The sequence below is a fragment of the Bufo gargarizans genome, chromosome 1 (genome assembly GCF_014858855.1).
Source record: "Bufo gargarizans isolate SCDJY-AF-19 chromosome 1, ASM1485885v1, whole genome shotgun sequence".
Taxonomy (NCBI): Eukaryota; Metazoa; Chordata; class Amphibia; order Anura; family Bufonidae; genus Bufo; species Bufo gargarizans.
In genome coordinates, this window is record NC_058080.1 from 364734515 (window position 1) to 364754624 (window position 20110).

Below are 20110 nucleotides of genomic sequence, written 5' to 3' on the forward strand. Positions count from 1 at the left end.
TCCGTCCTCTGTCAGGCAAAACTCCATCAGACATCAGACAAAACTCCGTCCTCCATCAGGCAAAACTCCATCAGACCTCAGACATCAGACAAAACTCTGTCCTCCCTCAGACATCAGCCAAAACTCCGTCCTCCCTAACTCAAAATACGCCCTACTACACACACTCTTCACCTGACGGAGCTGCTAGCTGCTGGAGAGGCAAAGGACCTGTGATGATGTCATGACCATGTGACGAGTCACGTGTGTGGGAGGGGCCAGATGTGCACAGCAGCTGGAAGAGTGTACAGAACAGTAGCCATCAAATAGAGCTCTATACTAGAGATGTGTGTGTAACCTCCATGTAGCAGAGCTGTGTACTGTTACAGAGATGTATGTGTAACCTGCAGGTAGCAGATCTGTATGTGTAACCTGCATGTAGCAGAGCTGTGTACTGTGTTACAGAGATGTATGTGTAACCTGCATGTAGCAGAGCTGTGTACTGTGTTACAGAGATGTATGTGTAACCTGCAGGTAGCAGATCTGTATGTGTAACCTGCAGGTAGCAGAGCTGTGTACTGTGTAGCAGATCTGTATGTGTAACCTGCAGGTAGCAGAGCTGTGTACTGTGTTACAGAGATGTATGTGTAACCTGCATGTAGCAGAGCTGTGTACTGTGTTACAGAGATGTATGTGTAACCTGCAGGTAGCAGATCTGTATGTGTAACCTGCAGGTAGCAGAGCTGTGTACTGTGTAGCAGATCTGTATGTGTAACCTGCATGTAGCAGAGCTGTGTACTGTGTAGCAGAGCTGTATGTGTAACCTGCATGTAGCAGAGCTGTGTACTGTGTAGCAGAGCTGTATGTGTAACCTGCATGTAGCAGTGCTGTGTACTGTGTAGCAGAGCTGTATGTGTAACCTGCATGTAGCAGTGCTGTGTACTGTGTAGCAGAGCTGTATGTGTAACCTGCATGTAGCAGAGCTTTGTACTGTGTTACAGAGATGTATGTGTAACCTGCAGGTAGCAGAGCTGTATGTGTAACCTGCATGTAGCAGAGCTGTGTACTGTGTTACAGAGATGTATGTGTAACCTGCATGTAGCAAAGCTGTGTACTGTGTTACAGAGATGTATGTGTAACCTGCAGGTAGCAGAATCGTATGTGTAACCTGCAGGTAGCAGAGCTGTGTACTGTGTAGCAGATCTGTATGTGTAACCTGCAGGTAGCAGAGCTGTGTACTGTGTTACAGAGATGTATGTGTAACCTGCAGGTAGCAGATCTGTATGTATAACCTGCAGGTAGCAGAGCTGTGTACTGTGTAGCAGATCTGTATGTGTAACCTGCATGTAGCAGAGCTGTGTACTGTGTAGCAGAGCTGTATGTGTAACCTGCATGTAGCAGAGCTGTGTACTGTGTAGCAGAGCTGTATGTGTAACCTGCATGTAGCAGTGCTGTGTACTGTGTAGCAGAGCTGTATGTGTAACCTGCATGTAGCAGTGCTGTGTACTGTGTAGCAGAGCTGTATGTGTAACCTGCATGTAGCAGAGCTTTGTACTGTGTTACAGAGATGTATGTGTAACCTGCAGGTAGCAGAGCTGTGTACTGTGTAGCAGATCTGTATGTGTAACCTGCATGTAGCAGAGCTGTGTACTGTGTTACAGAGATGTATGTGTAACCTGCATGTAGCAGAGCTGTGTACTGTGTTACAGAGATGTATGTGTAACCTGCAGGTAGCAGAGCTGTGTACTGTGTAGTAGATCTGTATGTGTAACCTGCATGTAGCAGAGCTGTGTACTGTGTTACAGAGATGTATGTGTAACCTGCAGGTAGCAGAGCTGTGTACTGTGTAGCAGATCTGTATGTGTAACCTGCAGGTAGCAGAGCTGTGTACTGTGTAGCAGATCTGTATGTGTAACCTGCAGGTAGCAGAGCTGTGTACTGTGTAGCAGATCTGTATGTGTAACCTGCATGTAGCAGAGCTGTGTACTGTGTAGCAGTGCTGTATGTGTAACCTGCATGTAGCAGAGCTGTGTACTGTGTAGCAGTGCTGTATGTGTAACCTGCATGTAGCAGTGCTGTGTACTGTGTAGCAGAGCTGTATGTGTAACCTGCATGTAGCAGTGCTGTGTACTGTGTAGCAGAGCTGTATGTGTAACCTGCATGTAGCAGAGCTGTGTACTGTGTAGCAGAGCTGTATGTGTAACCTGCATGTAGCAGAGCTGTGTACTGTGTTACAGAGATGTATGTGTAACCTGCATGTAGCAGAGCTGTGTACTGTGTTACAGAGATGTATGTGTAACCTGCAGGTAGCAGATCTGTATGTGTAACCTGCAGGTAGCAGAGCTGTGTACTGTGTAGCAGATCTGTATGTGTAACCTGCATGTAGCAGAGCTTTGTACTGTGTTACAGAGATGTATGTGTAACCTGCAGGTAGCAGAGCTGTGTACTGTGTAGCAGATCTGTATGTGTAACCTGCATGTAGCAGAGCTGTGTACTGTGTTACAGAGATGTATGTGTAACCTGCATGTAGCAGAGCTGTGTACTGTGTTACAGAGATGTATGTGTAACCTGCAGGTAGCAGATCTGTATGTGTAACCTGCAGGTAGCAGAGCTGTGTACTGTGTAGCAGATCTGTATGTGTAACCTGCAGGTAGCAGAGCTGTGTACTGTGTAGTAGATCTGTATGTGTAACCTGCATGTAGCAGAGCTGTGTACTGTGTTACAGAGATGTATGTGTAACCTGCAGGTAGCAGAGCTGTGTACTGTGTAGCAGATCTGTATGTGTAACCTGCAGGTAGCAGAGCTGTGTACTGTGTAGCAGACCTGTATGTGTAACCTGCAGGTAGCAGAGCTGTGTACTGTGTAGCAGTGCTGTATGTGTAACCTGCATGTAGCAGAGCTGTGTACTGTGTAGCAGTGCTGTATGTGTAACCTGCATGTAGCAGTGCTGTGTACTGTGTAGCAGAGCTGTATGTGTAACCTGCAGGTAGCAGTGCTGTGTACTGTGTAGCAGAGCTGTATGTGTAACCTGCATGTAGCAGAGCTGTGTACTGTGTTACAGAGATGTACGTGTAACCTGCAGGTAGCAGAGCTGTGTACTGTGTAGCAGAGATGTATGTGTAACCTGCATGTAGCAGAGCTGTGTACTGTGTTACAGAGATGTATGTGTAACCTGCATGTAGCAGAGCTGTGTACTGTGTTACAGAGATGTATGTGTAACCTGCAGGTAGCAGATCTGTATGTGTAACCTGCAGGTAGCAGAGCTGTTTACTGTGTAGCAGATCTGTATGTGTAACCTGCATGTAGCAGAGCTGTGTACTGTGTTACAGGGATGTATGTGCAACCTGCAGGTAGCAGAGCTGTGTACTGTGTATATAGAGCAGTTTGTCTAACCGCATGTAGCAGAGCTGTGTACTGTGTTACAGAGATGTGTGTGTAACCTGGGAACTATAAAAAAGTGTAAAAAAAACCCATAAATATTCAGATCACCCCCCTGTTCCCAAAATTAAAATAAAAGACACATCATGGGTTTCGCAATGTGTAAAAACGCCCATTGTATAAAAATATATTCCCCATACGGCAAACAGCAAAACAGAAAAAAAAGAGTCCAAATGTCCGATTCGCCGTTTTTGGTCACTTCATTTGCTACAAAAATGTAAATAAAAAGTGATCAAAAAGTCTTAAACACCCCAGAATGGTATCAGTAAAAAGTTTAGATTGCCCCGCAAAAAATGAGCCCCCACCCAGCTCCGTACACATAATTACAAAAAAGTTATGGGGCTCAAAATATGGCGACAAAAAAAATAGGATATTTTTATTTTTTTATCACTATTAAAACGCAAGAAAAACTATACATATAAGGTATTGCTGGATTCGATCTGACCTGTAGAATAAAAGTAACCAGTCAGTTTTATCGCACATCGAATGTCGTAAATAAAAATCACGTAAAACTGTGGTGGAATTGCTTTTTTTTTTCAACAGGAAGAATGGGCAGTTTTACCATCTGAGAAAATAAAGACCCTCCTCCATAACTACCACAAAAGACTTCAAGCTGTCATTGATGCTAAAGGGGGCAATACATGGTATTAATAACTGGGGTGTGTAAGCTTCTGATCAGGGTCATTTGGGGAGTTTGTGTTGTGATTATGATTTATAAAGAGTAAACACAGTTGTTTGACATAAATGGCTACAGCCGACCACTAACCATGAGCGAGAGAGAAGTGTCTGTGGTATCAATCATATTCTCTGCACAATGGTTAAAGGGGTATTCTCATCCTAATGATCACTGGTAAATCTGTTAATGATTTGACAGTGATAATTTTTCTAAATACATTTTATTACCCAATTCCCATCCTTTTTTAGAAAATAAGTCACCTCTTACCTGATGTTGTCTTTGGTCTCCCCTGGTCACGGCCACCTCTCCTGTCGAATCCAGCCGGGCCACGCTTGCGCAGAAGACGGAAAATTCTCTCCCGGCTGGGCCGTGCAATGTCCTGAACGCGCATGCCGCCGCGCATGCGCCATGATGACTTCTTCCTGGCCAGTATAGTACAGAGCCGCGAATGCGCACGCCGACTCTGTACTATACAGGCCAGGAATAAGTCACCATGGCACATGCGCGGCGCTGTGCGCGTTCAGGACATTGCGCGGCCCGGCCGGGAGACCTGTGTGAAGTTGGCACCCCATGTTCTTAAATTTCAAAAAGAAATACGCCATTCGTTTGTGCTGCGTTTGTGCTGGTTTGTGCCGCAAAAATTAACGTTTGTGCCGGTTCGGTTCCTGAGATATTGCGCGTTAGATTTTTATGAAGCCCCGCCCATTTTCCACCCCACGTTCTTAAATTTCTAAAATAAATACACCATTCGTTTGTGCTGCGTTTGTGCTGGTTTGTGCTGCAAAAATGAATGTTTGCGCCGCTTTGGTTTCCGAGATATTGCGCACTTGATTTTCTGAAACCCCGCCCATTTTCCACCCCATGTTCTTAAATTTCAAAAATAAATACATCATTCATTTGTGCTGCGTTTGTGCTGGTTTGTGCTGCAAAAATGAACGTTTGCGCCGCTTTGGTTTCCGAGATATTGCGCGTTTGATTTGCTGAAACCCGCCCACTTTCCACCCCATGTTTTTAAATTTCAAAAAGAAATACACCATTCGTTTGTGCTGCGTTTGTGCTGCAAAAATGAACGTTTGCGCCGCTTTGGTTTCCGAGATATTGCGCGTTTGATTTGCTGAAACCCGCCCACTTTCCACCCCATGTTTTTAAATTTCAAAAAGAAATACACCATTCGTTTGTGCTGCGTTTGTGCTGGTTTGTGCCGCAAAAATGAACGTTTGTGCCGGTTCGGTTCCTGAGATATTGCGCGTTAGATTTTTATGAAGCCCCGTCCATTTTCCACCCCATGTTCTTAAATTTCAAAAAGAAATACACCATTCGTTTGTGCTGCGTTTGTGCTGGTTTGTGCTGCAAAAATGAACGTTTGCGCCGCTTTGGTTTCCGAGATATTGCGTGCTTGATTTGATGAAACCCCTCCCACTTTCCACCCCATGTTTTTAACCCTGACTCTAGACCCCCCAGGTGTCCTGCAGCTTGCCCCCCTCCTGCCCCCTTTCACAACTTTTTTTGGGGCACAAGCATATTATATATTTTTTTCTGCGTACGCTGACTGTGGCCGGGACTCTTAGCGTCACTGTTAGCGCATCGCACGCCCCACCGCTGATCAACTTCGGACGGTTGATCAGCGAGTTTGAATTTAAAAAAAAAATCACATTTTTGGGCCTTTTTTTAATTTTTTTGTCTGTAAGGTTTAGGGTAAGTTCCCGAACACCCGTCCCCCCACACACACGCACACCAAATAAAGTTTATCACACACACTCCCCTATGGCCTGCCGGATGTTCTAGGCGGCATATGCCCAGCTTGCCTCCGAGTCCGAGAGCCCCAGTGAGGACGAGGATAACCCCTCTTTCCTTTTGTCATCCGCATCCTCCTCATCATCTAGCAATGATGATGAGACCCCAAGGCGGCGGAGACGCCGCCAAGTGGAGCAAGGAGACGCCATGCTAGGGACCCTGTGGCCCACACTAGTACGAGAAGCTCTGGGGCTCGTACTAGTTTTCCGGCCCACCAGTTAAGACCACCGGAGCCCCCTACCGGTGAACTTGTCTGGTATACCCCAGAGCGTTTTGAGCCCGTGATTCCTGATTTTGTAGGCCAACCAGGAATCCAGATTTCCACAGTGGGCTTCACTGAATGCGACTACTTTAGTCTTTTTTTGTGAATCTGATGTTGGAGCAGACGAACCTTTACGCCCCACAGTTCATTGCTCAACATCCGGGCTCCTTTTTGGCTAGGCCCGGTGGCTGGACTCCGGTCTGTGCAGCCAAGATGAGGACGTTTTGGGGCCTCGTGCTGCATATGGGCCTAGTCAAGAAACCTAGTGTCAGGCATTACTGGAGTGGGGACGTCCTCTACCAGACCCCACTTTACAATTATGCAGATAATGCAGCATGTCCCCTCCCCAAGGTGATCCTGCCTATGACCGCCTGTACAAAATCAGGCCGGTCATCGATCACTTTGGGGCCAAATTTGTGCAGGTCTATGTACCTGGAAGGGAAGTCGCGGTTGATGAGTCTCTCATTGCTTTCAAGGGGAGACTCATTATCCGCCAGTATGTTCCCTCTAAGCGGGCGAGGTATGGCGTGAAGCTGTACAAACTTTGTGAGAATACCTCAGGGTGCACTTACAAGTTTTGTGTGTACGAGGGGCGAGATTCCCGTATTTAAACCCCAGAAGGTTCCCACACTCTGGGTGTTAGCGGGAAACTTGTGTGGGACCTTATGCACCCACTGCTAGATAAGGGATACCACCTGCACGTGGATAACTTTTATACTAGTATCCCCATAGTTTTATATCCGATTGTCAGTGGCTAAAATGGGGAAGGGGAACATAAATTTAGTACTCCATGGAAGTGTGGTACTCCTTGAAGCAACCAATAATGCAGAGGCCCAGATGATCGGGTCACGTGTCAGATTGAGTAGTGGTGTCCTTCCGTATCCCCCTCTTGTGACACACTCTGCACCTTTTTTGGGTCCGCCCTTCCTTCCAGTATGGAGGACCACACCTGGAAAGTGTTGGCCAGGGACGATCTGGGCGCCTCCAGTTCCCGAGGTACTCTGGCCTGCTCTTTCCCGGTCAGAAAAGATCAGGTCCTTGAGGACTGCCTCATAGAACTGAAGGAATGTCCCTGTGTTGTCAGCGCTCCGGGACAGCACAAAAGAGTTGTACAAGGCAACCTGCACCAAGCAGACCGCAACTTTTTTATACCATGCCCGGGTTTTGCGCATGGCGTTATATGGCTTGAGGACTTGATCAGGGAGATCAACTCCTCCCATATATCGATTGTAGTCGACGATGCAATCAGGCTTGAGGACCGTTGCCGCGGTACCTCGCACAGGGACAGGGGTGATGCCGTTACCGTGAATTGTGGACAGTACAAGGACATCCCTCTTGTCCTTATGCCTGACCAGCAACAGGTTTCCACTGGTAAGTGCACGGGTCGCCCCCCTAGGGATAGGTACCTGGAGGGGGTGGGCAGGGAGGCCGCGTTGATTTTTCCGCAGTCCCACAAGCGAACGTGGATCTGGCGGCGAGAGACTGGAACAAGGGGATACTAGTATAAAAGTTATCCACACAAAGGTGGTAACCCTTATCTAGCAGTGGGTGCATAAGGTCCCACACAAGTTTCCCGCTAACACCCAGAGTGGGGGAACCTTCTGGGGGTTAAATACGGGAATCTCGCCCCTCGTACACACAAAACTTGTAAGTGCACCCTGAGGTACTCTCACAAAGTTTGTACAGCTTCACGCCATACCTCGCCCGCTTAGAGGGAACATACTGGCGGATAATGAGTCTCCCCTTGAAAGCAATGAGAGACTCATCAACCGCGACTTCCCTTCCAGGTACATAAACCTGCACAAATTTGGCCCCAAAGTGATCGATGACCGACCTGATTTGGTACAGGCGGTCATAGGCAGGATCACCTTGGGGAGGGGACATGCTGCATTATCTGCATAATTGTAAAGTGGGGTCTGGTAGAGGACGTCCCCACTCCAGTAATGCCTGACACTAGGTTTCTTGACTAGGCCCATATGCAGCACGAGGCCCCAAAACGTCCTCATCTTGGCTACACAGACCGGAGTCCAGCCACCGGGCCTAGCCAAAAAGGAGCCCGGATGTTGAGCAATGAACTGTGGGGCGTACAGGTTCGTCTGCTCCAACATCAGATTCACAAAAAAAGACTAAAGTAGTCGCATTCAGTGAAGCCCACTGTGGAAATCTGGATTCCTGGTTGGCCTACAAAATCAGGAATCACGGGCTCAAAACGCTCTGGGGTATACCAGACAAGTTCACCGGTAGGGGGCTCCGGTGGTCTTAACTGGTGGGCCGGAAAACTAGTACGAGCCCCAGAGCTTCTCGTACTAGTGTGGGCCACAGGGTCCCTAGCATGGCGTCTCCTTGCTCCACCTGGCGGCGTCTCCGCCGCCTTGGGGTCTCATCATCATTGCTAGATGATGAGGAGGATGCGGATGACAAAAGGAAAGAGGGGTTATCCTCGTCCTCACTGGGGCTCTCGGAGGCAAGCTGGGCATATGCCGCCTAGAACATCCGGCGGGCCATAGGGGAGTGTGTGTGATAAACTTTATTTGGTGTGCGTGTGTGTGGGGGGACGGGTGTTCGGGAACTTACCCTAAACCTTACAGACAAAAAAATTAAAAAAAGGCCCAAAAATGTGATTTTTTTTTTAAAATTCAAACTCGCTGATCAACCGTCCGAAGTTGATCAGCGGTGGGGCGTGCGATGCGCTAACAGTGACGCTAAGAGTCCCGGCCACAGTCAGCGTACGCAGAAAAAAATATATAATATGCTTGTGCCCCAAAAAAAGTTGTGAAAGGGGGCGGGAGGGGGGCAAGCTGCAGGACACCTGGGGGGTCTAGAGTCAGGGTTAAAAACATGGGGTGGAAAGTGGGAGGGGTTTCATCAAATCAAGCACGCAATATCTCGGAAACCAAAGCGGCGCAAACGTTCATTTTTGCAGCACAAACCAGCACAAACGCAGCACAAACGAATGGTGTATTTCTTTTTGAAATTTAAAAACATGGGGTGGAAAGTGGGCGGGTTTCAGCAAATCAAACGCTCAATATCTCGGAAACCAAAGCGGCGCAAACGTTCATTTTTGCAGCACAAACGCAGCACAAACGAATGGTGTATTTCTTTTTGAAATTTAAAAACATGGGGTGGAAAGTGGGCGGGTTTCAGAAAATCAAGTGCGCAATATCTCAGAAACCAAAGCGGCGCAAACATTCATTTTTGCAGCACAAACCAGCACAAACGCAGCACAAATGAATGATGTATTTATTTTTGAAATTTAAGAACATGGGGTGGAAAATGGGCGGGGTTTCAGAAAATCAAGTGCGCAATATCTCGGAAACCAAAGCGGCGCAAACATTCATTTTTGCAGCACAAACCAGCACAAACGCAGCACAAACGAATGGTGTATTTATTTTAGAAATTTAAGAACGTGGGGTGGAAAATGGGCGGGGCTTCATAAAAATCTAACGCGCAATATCTCAGGAACCGAACCGGCACAAACGTTAATTTTTGCGGCACAAACCAGCACAAACGCAGCACAAACGAATGGCGTATTTCTTTTTGAAATTTAAAAACATGGGGTGCCAACTTCACACAGGTCTCCCGGCCGGGCCGCGCAATGTCCTGAACGCGCACAGCGCCGCGCATGTGCCATGGTGACTTATTCCTGGCCTGTATAGTACAGAGTCGGCGTGCACATTCGCGGCTCTGTACTATACTGGCCAGGAAGAAGTCATCATGGCGCATGCGCGGCGGCATGCGCGTTCAGGACATTGCACGGCCCAGCCGGGAGAGAATTTTCCGTCTTCTGCGCAAGCGTGGCCCGGCTGGATTCGACAGGAGAGGTGGCCGTGACCAGGGGAGACCAAAGACAACATCAGGTAAGAGGTGACTTATTTTCTAAAAAAGGATGGGAATTGGGTAATAAAATGTATTTAGAAAAATTATCACTGTCAAATCATTAACAGATTTACCAGTGATCATTAGGATGAGAATACCCCTTTAACCATTGTGCAGAGAATATGATTGATACCACAGACACTTCTCTCTCGCTCATGGTTAGTGGTCGGCTGTAGCCATTTATGTCAAACAACGGTGTTTACTCTTTATAAATCATAATCACAACACAAACTCCCCAAATGACCCTGATCAGAAGCTTACACACCCCAGTTATTAATACCATGTATTGCCCCCTTTAGCATCAATGACAGCTTGAAGTCTTTTGTGGTAGTTATGGAGGAGGGTCTTTATTTTCTCAGATGGTAAAACTGCCCATTCTTCCTGTTGAAAAAAAAAAGCAATTCCACCACAGTTTTACGTGATTTTTATTTACGACATTCGATGTGCGATAAAACTGACTGGTTACTTTTATTCTACAGGTCAGATCGAATCCGGCAATACCTTATATGTATAGTTTTTCTTGCGTTTTAATAGTGATAAAAAAATAAAAATATCCTATTTTTTTTTGTCGCCATATTTTGAGCCCCATAACTTTTTTGTAATTATGTGTACGGAGCTGGGTGGGGGCTCATTTTTTGCGGGGCAATCTAAACTTTTTACTGATACCATTCTGGGGTGTTTAAGACTTTTTGATCACTTTTTATTTACATTTTTGTAGCAAATGAAGTGACCAAAAACGGCGAATCGGACATTTGGACTCTTTTTTTTCTGTTTTGCTGTTTGCCGTATGGGGAATATATTTTTATACAATGGGCGTTTTTACACATTGCGAAACCCATGATGTGTCTTTTATTTTAATTTTGGGAACAGGGGGGTGATCTGAATATTTATGGGGTTTTTTTACACTTTTTTATAGTTCCCAGGTTACACACACATCTCTGTAACACAGTACACAGCTCTTCTACATGCGGTTAGACAAACTGCTCTATATACACAGTACACAGCTCTGCTACCTGCAGGTTGCACATACATCCCTGTAACACAGTACACAGCTCTGCTACATGCAGGTTACACACACAGCTCTTTAACACAGTAAACAGCTCTGCTACATGCTGTTACACACACTGCTCTATATACACAGTACACAGCTCTGCTACATGCAGGTTACACACACATCTCTGTAACACAGTACACATCTCTGCTACACAGTACACAGCACTGCTACCTGCAGGTTGCACATACATCCCTGTAACACAGTACACAGCTCTGCTACATGCAGGTTACACATACAGATCTGCTACACAGTACACAGCTCTGCTACCTGCAGGTTACACATACAGATCTGCTACCTGCAGGTTACACATACATCTCTGTAACACAGTACACAGCTCTGCTACATGCAGGTTACACATACATCTCTGTAACACAGTACACAGCTCTGCTACATGCAGGTTACACATACAGCTCTGCTACACAGTACACAGCTCTGCTACCTGCAGGTTACACGTACATCTCTGTAACACAGTACACAGCTCTGCTACCTGCAGGTTACACGTACATCTCTGTAACACAGTACACAGCTCTGCTACATGCAGGTTACACATACATCACTGTAACAGTACACAGCTCTGCTACATGCAGGTTACACATACAGCTCTGCTACACAGTACACAGCACTGCTACATGCAGGTTACACATACAGCTCTGCTACACAGTACACAGCACTGCTACATGCAGGTTACACATACGGATCTGCTACACAGTACACAGCTCTGCTACCTGCAGGTTACACATACATACATACATCTCTGTAACACAGTACACAGCTCTGCTACATGCAGGTTACACATACAGATCTACTACACAGTACACAGCTCTGCTACCTGCAGGTTACACATACAGATCTGCTACACAGTACACAGCTCTGCTACCTGCAGGTTACACATACAGATCTGCTACCTGCAGGTTACACATACAGCTCTGCTACACAGTACACAGCACTGCTACATGCAGGTTACACATACAGCACTGCTACACAGTACACAGCTCTGCTACCTGCAGGTTACACATACAGATCTGCTACACAGTACACAGCTCTGCTACCTGCAGGTTACACATACAGATCTGCTACCTGCAGGTTACACATACATCTCTGTAACACAGTACACAGCTCTGCTACATGCAGGTTACACATACATCTCTGTAACACAGTACACAGCTCTGCTACATGCAGGTTACACACACATCTCTTTAACACAGTACACAGCTCTGCTACATGCTGTTACACACACTGCTCTATATACACAGTACACAGCTCTGCTACATGCAGGTTACACACACATCTCTGTAACACAGTACACATCTCTGCTACACAGTACACAGCACTGCTACCTGCAGGTTGCACATACATCCCTGTAACACAGTACACAGCTCTGCTACATGCAGGTTACACACACATCTCTTTAACACAGTACACAGCTCTGCTACATGCTGTTACACACACTGCTCTATATACACAGTACACAGCTCTGCTACATGCAGGTTACACACACATCTCTGTAACACAGTACACATCTCTGCTACACAGTACACAGCACTGCTACCTGCAGGTTGCACATACATCCCTGTAACACAGTACACAGCTCTGCTACATGCAGGTTACACATACAGCTCTGCTACACAGTACACAGCTCTGCTACCTGCAGGTTACACATACAGATCTGCTACCTGCAGGTTACACATACATCTCTGTAACACAGTACACAGCTCTGCTACATGCAGGTTACACATACATCTCTGTAACACAGTACACAGCTCTGCTACATGCAGGTTACACATACAGCTCTGCTACACAGTACACAGCTCTGCTACCTGCAGGTTACACGTACATCTCTGTAACACAGTACACAGCTCTGCTACATGCAGGTTACACATACATCACTGTAACAGTACACAGCTCTGCTACATGCAGGTTACACATACAGCTCTGCTACACAGTACACAGCACTGCTACATGCAGGTTACACATACAGCTCTGCTACACAGTACACAGCACTGCTACATGCAGGTTACACATACGGATCTGCTACACAGTACACAGCTCTGCTACCTGCAGGTTACACATACATCTCTGTAACACAGTACACAGCTCTGCTACATGCAGGTTACACATACAGAACTACTACACAGTACACAGCTCTGCTACCTGCAGGTTACACATACAGATCTGCTACACAGTACACAGCTCTGCTACCTGCAGGTTACACATACAGATCTGCTACCTGCAGGTTACACATACAGCTCTGCTACACAGTACACAGCACTGCTACATGCAGGTTACACATACAGCACTGCTACACAGTACACAGCTCTGCTACATGCAGGTTACACATACAGCTCTGCTACACAGTACACAGCTCTGCTACATGCAGGTTACACATACAGATCTGCTACAGAGTACACAGCTCTGCTACCTGCAGGTTACACATACAGATCTGCTACACAGTACACAGCTCTGCTACCTGCAGGTTACACATACATCTCTGTAACACAGTACACAGCTCTGCTACATGCAGGTTACACATACAGATCTACTACACAGTACACAGCTCTGCTACCTGCAGGTTACACATACAGATCTGCTACCTGCAGGTTACACATACATCTCTGTAACACAGTACACAGCTCTGCTACATGCAGGTTACACATACATCTCTGTAACACAGTACACAGCTCTGCTACCTGCAGGTTACACATACAGATCTGCTACACAGTACACAGCTCTGCTACCTGCAGGTTACACATACAGATCTGCTACCTGCAGGTTACACATACATCTCTGTAACACAGTACACAGCTCTGCTACATGCAGGTTACACATACATCTCTGTAACACAGTACACAGCTCTGCTACATGCAGGTTACACACACATCTCTAGTATAGAGCTCTATTTGATGGCTACTGTTCTGTACACTCTACCAGCTGCTGTGCACATCTGGACCCTCCCACACACGTGACTCGTCACATGGTCATGACGTCATCACAGGTCCTTTGCCTCTCCAGCAGCTAGCAGCTCCGTCAGGTGAAGAGTGTGTGTAGTAGGGCGTATTTTGAGTTAGGGAGGACGGAGTTTTGGCTGATGTCTGAGGGAGGACGGAGTTTTGTCTGAGGTCTGATGGAGTTTTGCCTGATGGAGGACGGAGTATTGTCTGATGTCTGAGGTCTGATGGAGTTTTGCCTGACGGAGGACGGAGTTTTGTCTGATGTCTGAGGTCTGATGGAGTTTTGGGTGACGGAGGACGGAGTTTTGTCTGATGTCTGAGGTCTGATGGAGTTTTGGGTGACGGAGGACGGAGTTTTGTCTGATGTCTGAGGTCTGATGGAGTTTTGGGTGACGGAGGACGGAGTTTTGTCTGATGTCTGAGGTCTGATGGAGTTTTGGGTGACGGAGGACGGAGTTTTGTCTGATGTCTGAGGTCTGATGGAGTTTTGGGTGACGGAGGACGGAGTTTTGTCTGATGTCTGAGGTCTGATGGAGTTTTGTCTGACGGAGGACGGAGGACGGAGTTTTGTCAGATGTCTGATGGAGTTTTGCCTGACGGAGGACGGAGTTTTGTCTGATGTCTGAGGGCTGATGGAGTTTTGCCTGACGGAGGATGGAGTTGTGGATGATGTCTGACGATGTCCTAATATGTATGCCGTACTGGGGGACCCTGCACCCCGTGTATGATGACATACGTCAGGCATCCTCAAACTGCGGCCCTCCAGCTGTTGCAAAACTACAACTCCCAGCATGCCCGAACAGCCTACAGCAGGGCAATGTGGGAGTTGTAGTTTTACAACAGCTGGAGAGCCGCAGTTTGAGGATGCCTGACTTATTACATGATGGCGTGTGTGATTGACAGCCAGCCGCAGAGATGGGCGATCCATATGGGCTGTCCAGTGTTGCGTTCAGTCATGTCTGATGAGCACAGTCACTGTGGAAAGCCCTAACCATCATCCATAGGTCTCCATTACCCCAGCGGAGACCAAAAGGAGCCCTTGTTGTCCCCATCAGGCTGATATACACTGGTCTGGTACAGGGATCAGCGGCCTCCGGTACCGCCGCTGTTCTGGAACTACAACTACATGCTCCGATGCTCTCCTTTGCCCTGCGCTAAATTGCGCAAGGCAAAGGCATTTTCAGGAGTTCCGGTGACGTATGGGGCTGCCAGGAAGCCCTGTGATGTCACCGTCACTGATGGGCAGGCATAAGCGCTGCCCTAGCCAGTAAACCGGCTAGGGCGGTGCTAAAGCACGCTCATCAGAGCCGGCTACGTCACCGAACACATTGCCGGGCGGAAGCTTCTGCCTGGCAATGTGTTATTGTAAACAAAAGAGCCCCTGCCCTGTGCAATCTAGCGCAGGGCAAGGGAGCGCATCGGAGCATAAGATGCTCCGATGCTAATATCAGGGGGGCTGTCTGGGTGAAAATAACGGACAACTTAAGCATCTGATCACTAGGGGTCAGATCTGTGTCCCTTTTATGAATATAATTATGCACTGCCAAAAGATAGCAGAGTAAAAAATGTTGAGTGCTGAATGCTCAATCGCCACTCGTTTGAATAGGACACAGACCCCCATTACTGTAATCAGTGGGGATCCCAGTAGTCAGACCACCATCAGACATACATTTATTACCTAAGGACTCTGCTTCGCTCAGGTATATTTAGGGCTCTTTCACACCTGCGTTATTCTCTTCCAGCATACAGTTCCGTCGTCGGGGCTCTATGCCGGAAGAATCCTGATCAGGATTATCCCCATGCATTCTGAATGGAGAGAAATCCGTTCAGGATGCATCAGGATGTCTTCAGTTCAGGACCGGAACGTTTTTTGGCCGGAGAAAATACCGCAGCATGCTGCGCTTTTTGCTCCGGCCCAAAAAACTGAAGACTTGCCACAAGGCCGGATCCGAAATGAATGCCCATTGAAAGGCATTGATCCAGATCCGGCCTTAAGCTAAACGTCGTTTCGCCGCATTGCCGGATACAACGTTTAGCTTTTTTAGAGTGGTTACCATGGCTCCCGGGACGCTAAAGTCCTGGCAGCCATGCTAAAGTGTAGTGGGGAGCAGCATACTTACCATCCGTGCGGCTCCCGGGGGCGCTCCAGAGTGACGTCAGGGCGCCCCAGGCGCATGGATGACGTGATCGCATGGCACATCATCCATGCGCATGGGGCGCTCTGACGTCATTCTGGAGCGCCCCGGGAGCCGCACGGACTGTAAGTATACCGCTCCCCGCTCCTACTATGGCAACCAGGACTTTAATAGCGTCCTGGCTGCCATAGTAACACTGAAAGCATTTTGAAAACGGATCCGTCTTCAAATGCTTTCAGTTCACTTGCGTTGTCCGGATCCGGCGTGAACTCCACTTCCCGGGAATTACACGCCGGATCCGGACAACGCAAGTGTGAAAGAGGGCTTAATCTATTTAATTTATTCTTTGTGTGTGTCGTTAAAAGACATCGACAGTATCCCCCCATAAGTCGCCTACAGCACCCTGCCCCTTAACAGTGAACTCCACAGCCTCTCACCCCTTAACACTGACCCCCACTCACCCCCCACAGAGCCCTGTCTCCTTAAAATGGGACCTCCACAGCATCCCACCCCCTTTACTTTGACCTTTAAAGCAGCCTGCCCCTTTAACAGTGAGTTCCACAGCACCCGCCCCTTAACACTGACCATAGGTTACAGTCCTCTTAGCTGACCCCCACCATTCACAGCCCCTTAACAGAGACCTCCGCAGCACCTGCCCCTTTAAAAGGGACTGCCACAGTATCCCATTCCCTTAACCGTGACCTCTGCTGTAAAGTGTTTTTAACAATAAAAAAAATTTAAGTTTCAATAAAAAAGCCCCTTTCCCATAAAGAGACATATAAAATTGTAAAAAATAAAAAACTGACATATTGGGTATCACCGCGTGTGTAACAACCTGCTCTCTAAAAAATATCACATGTTCCACCCAGTCTGGTCAACACCGTAAATAAAAACTGTGCTAATAAAAGGCATTTTTCCAGGATGTCCCTCCATAACTGCACCCACTGGAAGATGTCCTATTGGTCTCTGTAGGGACAGGAAGCGAGAGAGATTAAAAGGCCCCTCCCCACCCCCACTCTCCAGTGTCCTTCTTGTCCCTACGGGGATAGGAGCAGAGAGGAGTCCCTGCTAAGGGAGGAAGAAAGAAGATATGTTAGGAAAAGGCTGAGGCTGGGTCGGGGGGGTTTATGCCTCTCCTCTCAGCCTCTGGTAGTCTAAGCTAGCACCCCTCCGGGAAGGGGTCCCCTAGGTACTCCGCCATACCTGGTGTCTGGGACCATTCCTGGACACCGTCTTCAACCCCGACTGGGCATGTAAGCCTCAAATAAATCGCCGTAGTATCGTGGACGCCGATGCCGCTTCTCCTGTGTGGGAGCTCTGGGCTCGTCTGCGCCTCCTACGCTCCTCTAGGCGCACAGTGGTGGAGGATTGCTGAGCCGGACCACGTGATCGGAAGTGCGCGTTCCGGCGCACATCGCATTCTGGATGCCTTGATAATGCAAGACCTTGCATGGGGGTTGACTCTTCATTGGAATGAGCGGAGGGGACGCACCAAAATAGGGTAAGTCCATTTAAGTGATGATGGCTGAGTGTTCAGTTGTGCATCATGGAGGTCCAGATGTCTGGAAAGCAGGAGGCTGGTACAGACTCCCCCGTCCAGGGTCATGTAAGTAAGTTACACTCCCTGCCCTGTTTTTGTCCAGTGTTATAGAGAGTTCTATATGAATGAATCTCTCCCTCTCCCCTCGTGCACACGACCGTTCCGTTTTTAGCGGATCCACAAAACTCTAAAGCCTTCCGTAATTTAAGGAACAGGCGGCCCATTGTAGAAATGCCTATTCTTGTCCGCAAAACGGACAAGAATAGGACATGTTATATATATATATATATATATATATATTTTTTTTTTTTTTTTTGCGGGGCTACGGAACGGAGCAAGGATGCGGACTGCACACGGAGTGCTGTTTGCATCTTTTGCGGCCCCATTGAAGTGAATGGTCCGCACCCGAGCTGCAAAAACTGCGGCTTGGATGCGTACCAGAACAAGGGTTGTGTGCATGAGGCCTTAGGCTGAGAAAGAGACAGGACACAAGTCTCATTGGGATTCAAAAACGAAAGCTAAAAAATGTGCAACATGTCCCAAAAAACCATTGGAGTCGTATTTGAAACCTCTATGTCCAGACTGCTTATCTAAAATTCTTAAAGAGGAACAACCTTCCTTTATGTCAGAATTAAGAGCTATAATAAGGGAAAAAGTCCAGGCTGCATGATTAAACAAACTCCTTACTCCAGTCCCCTCTCCACCACCCTTTAAACGACTCAGGGTTCAGATGGACTCTGATTCTGAGGATGATGGCTTATACTATTCAGGAGAGATGGAAGAAGAACATCCCCCTTCCTCTCTCTTGGATGAACCAGGAAGATACTTCTTTTCTGGAGAAGACTTAAATTTCCTCCTAACAGCAATAAGACAGACGATGGCAATCAAGGAGTAGGAGCAGGCCCGAACCATTCAAGATGAAATGTTTGGGGGCCTGAGAGCAAAAAAGAAGCATCTTTTTCCAGTAAACTCAAATCTAAAGGAATTAATAAAAGACGAATGGAAGGAAGCAGAAAAGAAACTATGTTCCACGGGAATTCAAAAACAGACTGCTATTTGACCCGGAAGAGACAAAATTATGGGAAGAAATCCCTAAAGTCGATATTCAAGTGGCAAAGAAAACCACAATTCCGTTTGAAGATTCATCCCAGTTGAAGGATCCGATGGATCGAAAAGTAGACAGCTTATCAAAAAAAAAAGCATGGGAATCTTCTGCTGTGTCCATTAACACAAATATTGCGGCCACATCTGTGGCCAGGGCGATGTTTCTGTGGCTCGAACAACTGGAAAATCATCTCAAGCTAAAAACATCCAGGGAATTTTTGGAGTCACTACCATTTTTAAAGATGGCTACTTCTTTCATGGCAGATGCCTCAGCAGAATCCATCCGGTTTTCTGCAAGGAATGGGTCACTAACAAATACGCAAGAAGGGCACTCTGGCTTAAATCATGGTCAGGGGATATTGCTACCAAGAATAGATTATGTGCAATCCCCTTCACTGGCTCCTTCCTATTTGGACCAGTCCTGGATTCTATTCTGGAGAGCACGTCACATGTGAAAAAAGGCTTTCCAGAGGAGAAATCAAAGAAACCGCAGTCCTTTCGTAAGCCCTCTGAGTCTAGACAATTCCAAAACACAACGGCTATAGGGAAGGGTAAGACGGGTAGATGAAGCTACCCTAAGGGAGGAAGGGGATTTCTCTGCAATACAAATACAGGAAAACAATGATTTAGAATAGAGTTCCGTTGTCCTCCTCCCCAGATTTTTCAGATCAGAGTTTCAGACAGATTCTCTGCAGAGTCAACTTCAAGGCAGACGTACAAAAACTGCTAAGTCTGGGACTGATAATTCAGGTGCCTCACTCAAAATAAATCAAAGGACACTTCTCAACGTTATTCTTCATAAAGAAACTAGAGGGGTCAATCAGGACCAGGACATGCAGTTTCGGGCGCCGGGCAGGTAGTTTGTTCAGTAGCTTAGCCCTGCTGTGGGCATGTAGCAGGGCTGAGATGGCTTTGTTTACCGGAGCAGTGGATCAGTGACTAGCTGGGGGCGTGGAGCAGCGGTGACCGAGCAGTGGGCGTAGAGCAGTGACGCAGCCGTGGTGACAGAGCCTCTCCGGTTCGGGGGGAGGAGCAGTGACAGGGCCAGGGGCATTGATAGAACTCAACTCTGCCAGCATCCCTCAGAGGACCCCGTTTATGCAGGTGTTGTCAAACTGGGAAGGTGAGGGGGGGGGGGGGGTCCTTTCCATGCCACATCAGCAGCTAATTTGCCTAAACCACCTAGAGGTACGGGTAGTAATGTGCTAAGAGCAAGAGTGTGCAGTAAACTAATTGCTGTGATCACATTAGGGTCTCGTTCACACCAGGCAGTGCGTTCCGGCCTGATTCTGTCCAGAATGCACTGC

General features: G+C 47.4%; 1 protein-coding gene across 1 annotated transcript in view; it reads left to right on the top strand.

The window, feature by feature from the left end:
* Positions 1-20110, top strand: part of POLR2E (RNA polymerase II, I and III subunit E) — a 39889-nt gene that overhangs the window by 888 nt on the left and 18891 nt on the right. The window lies entirely within an intron of this gene.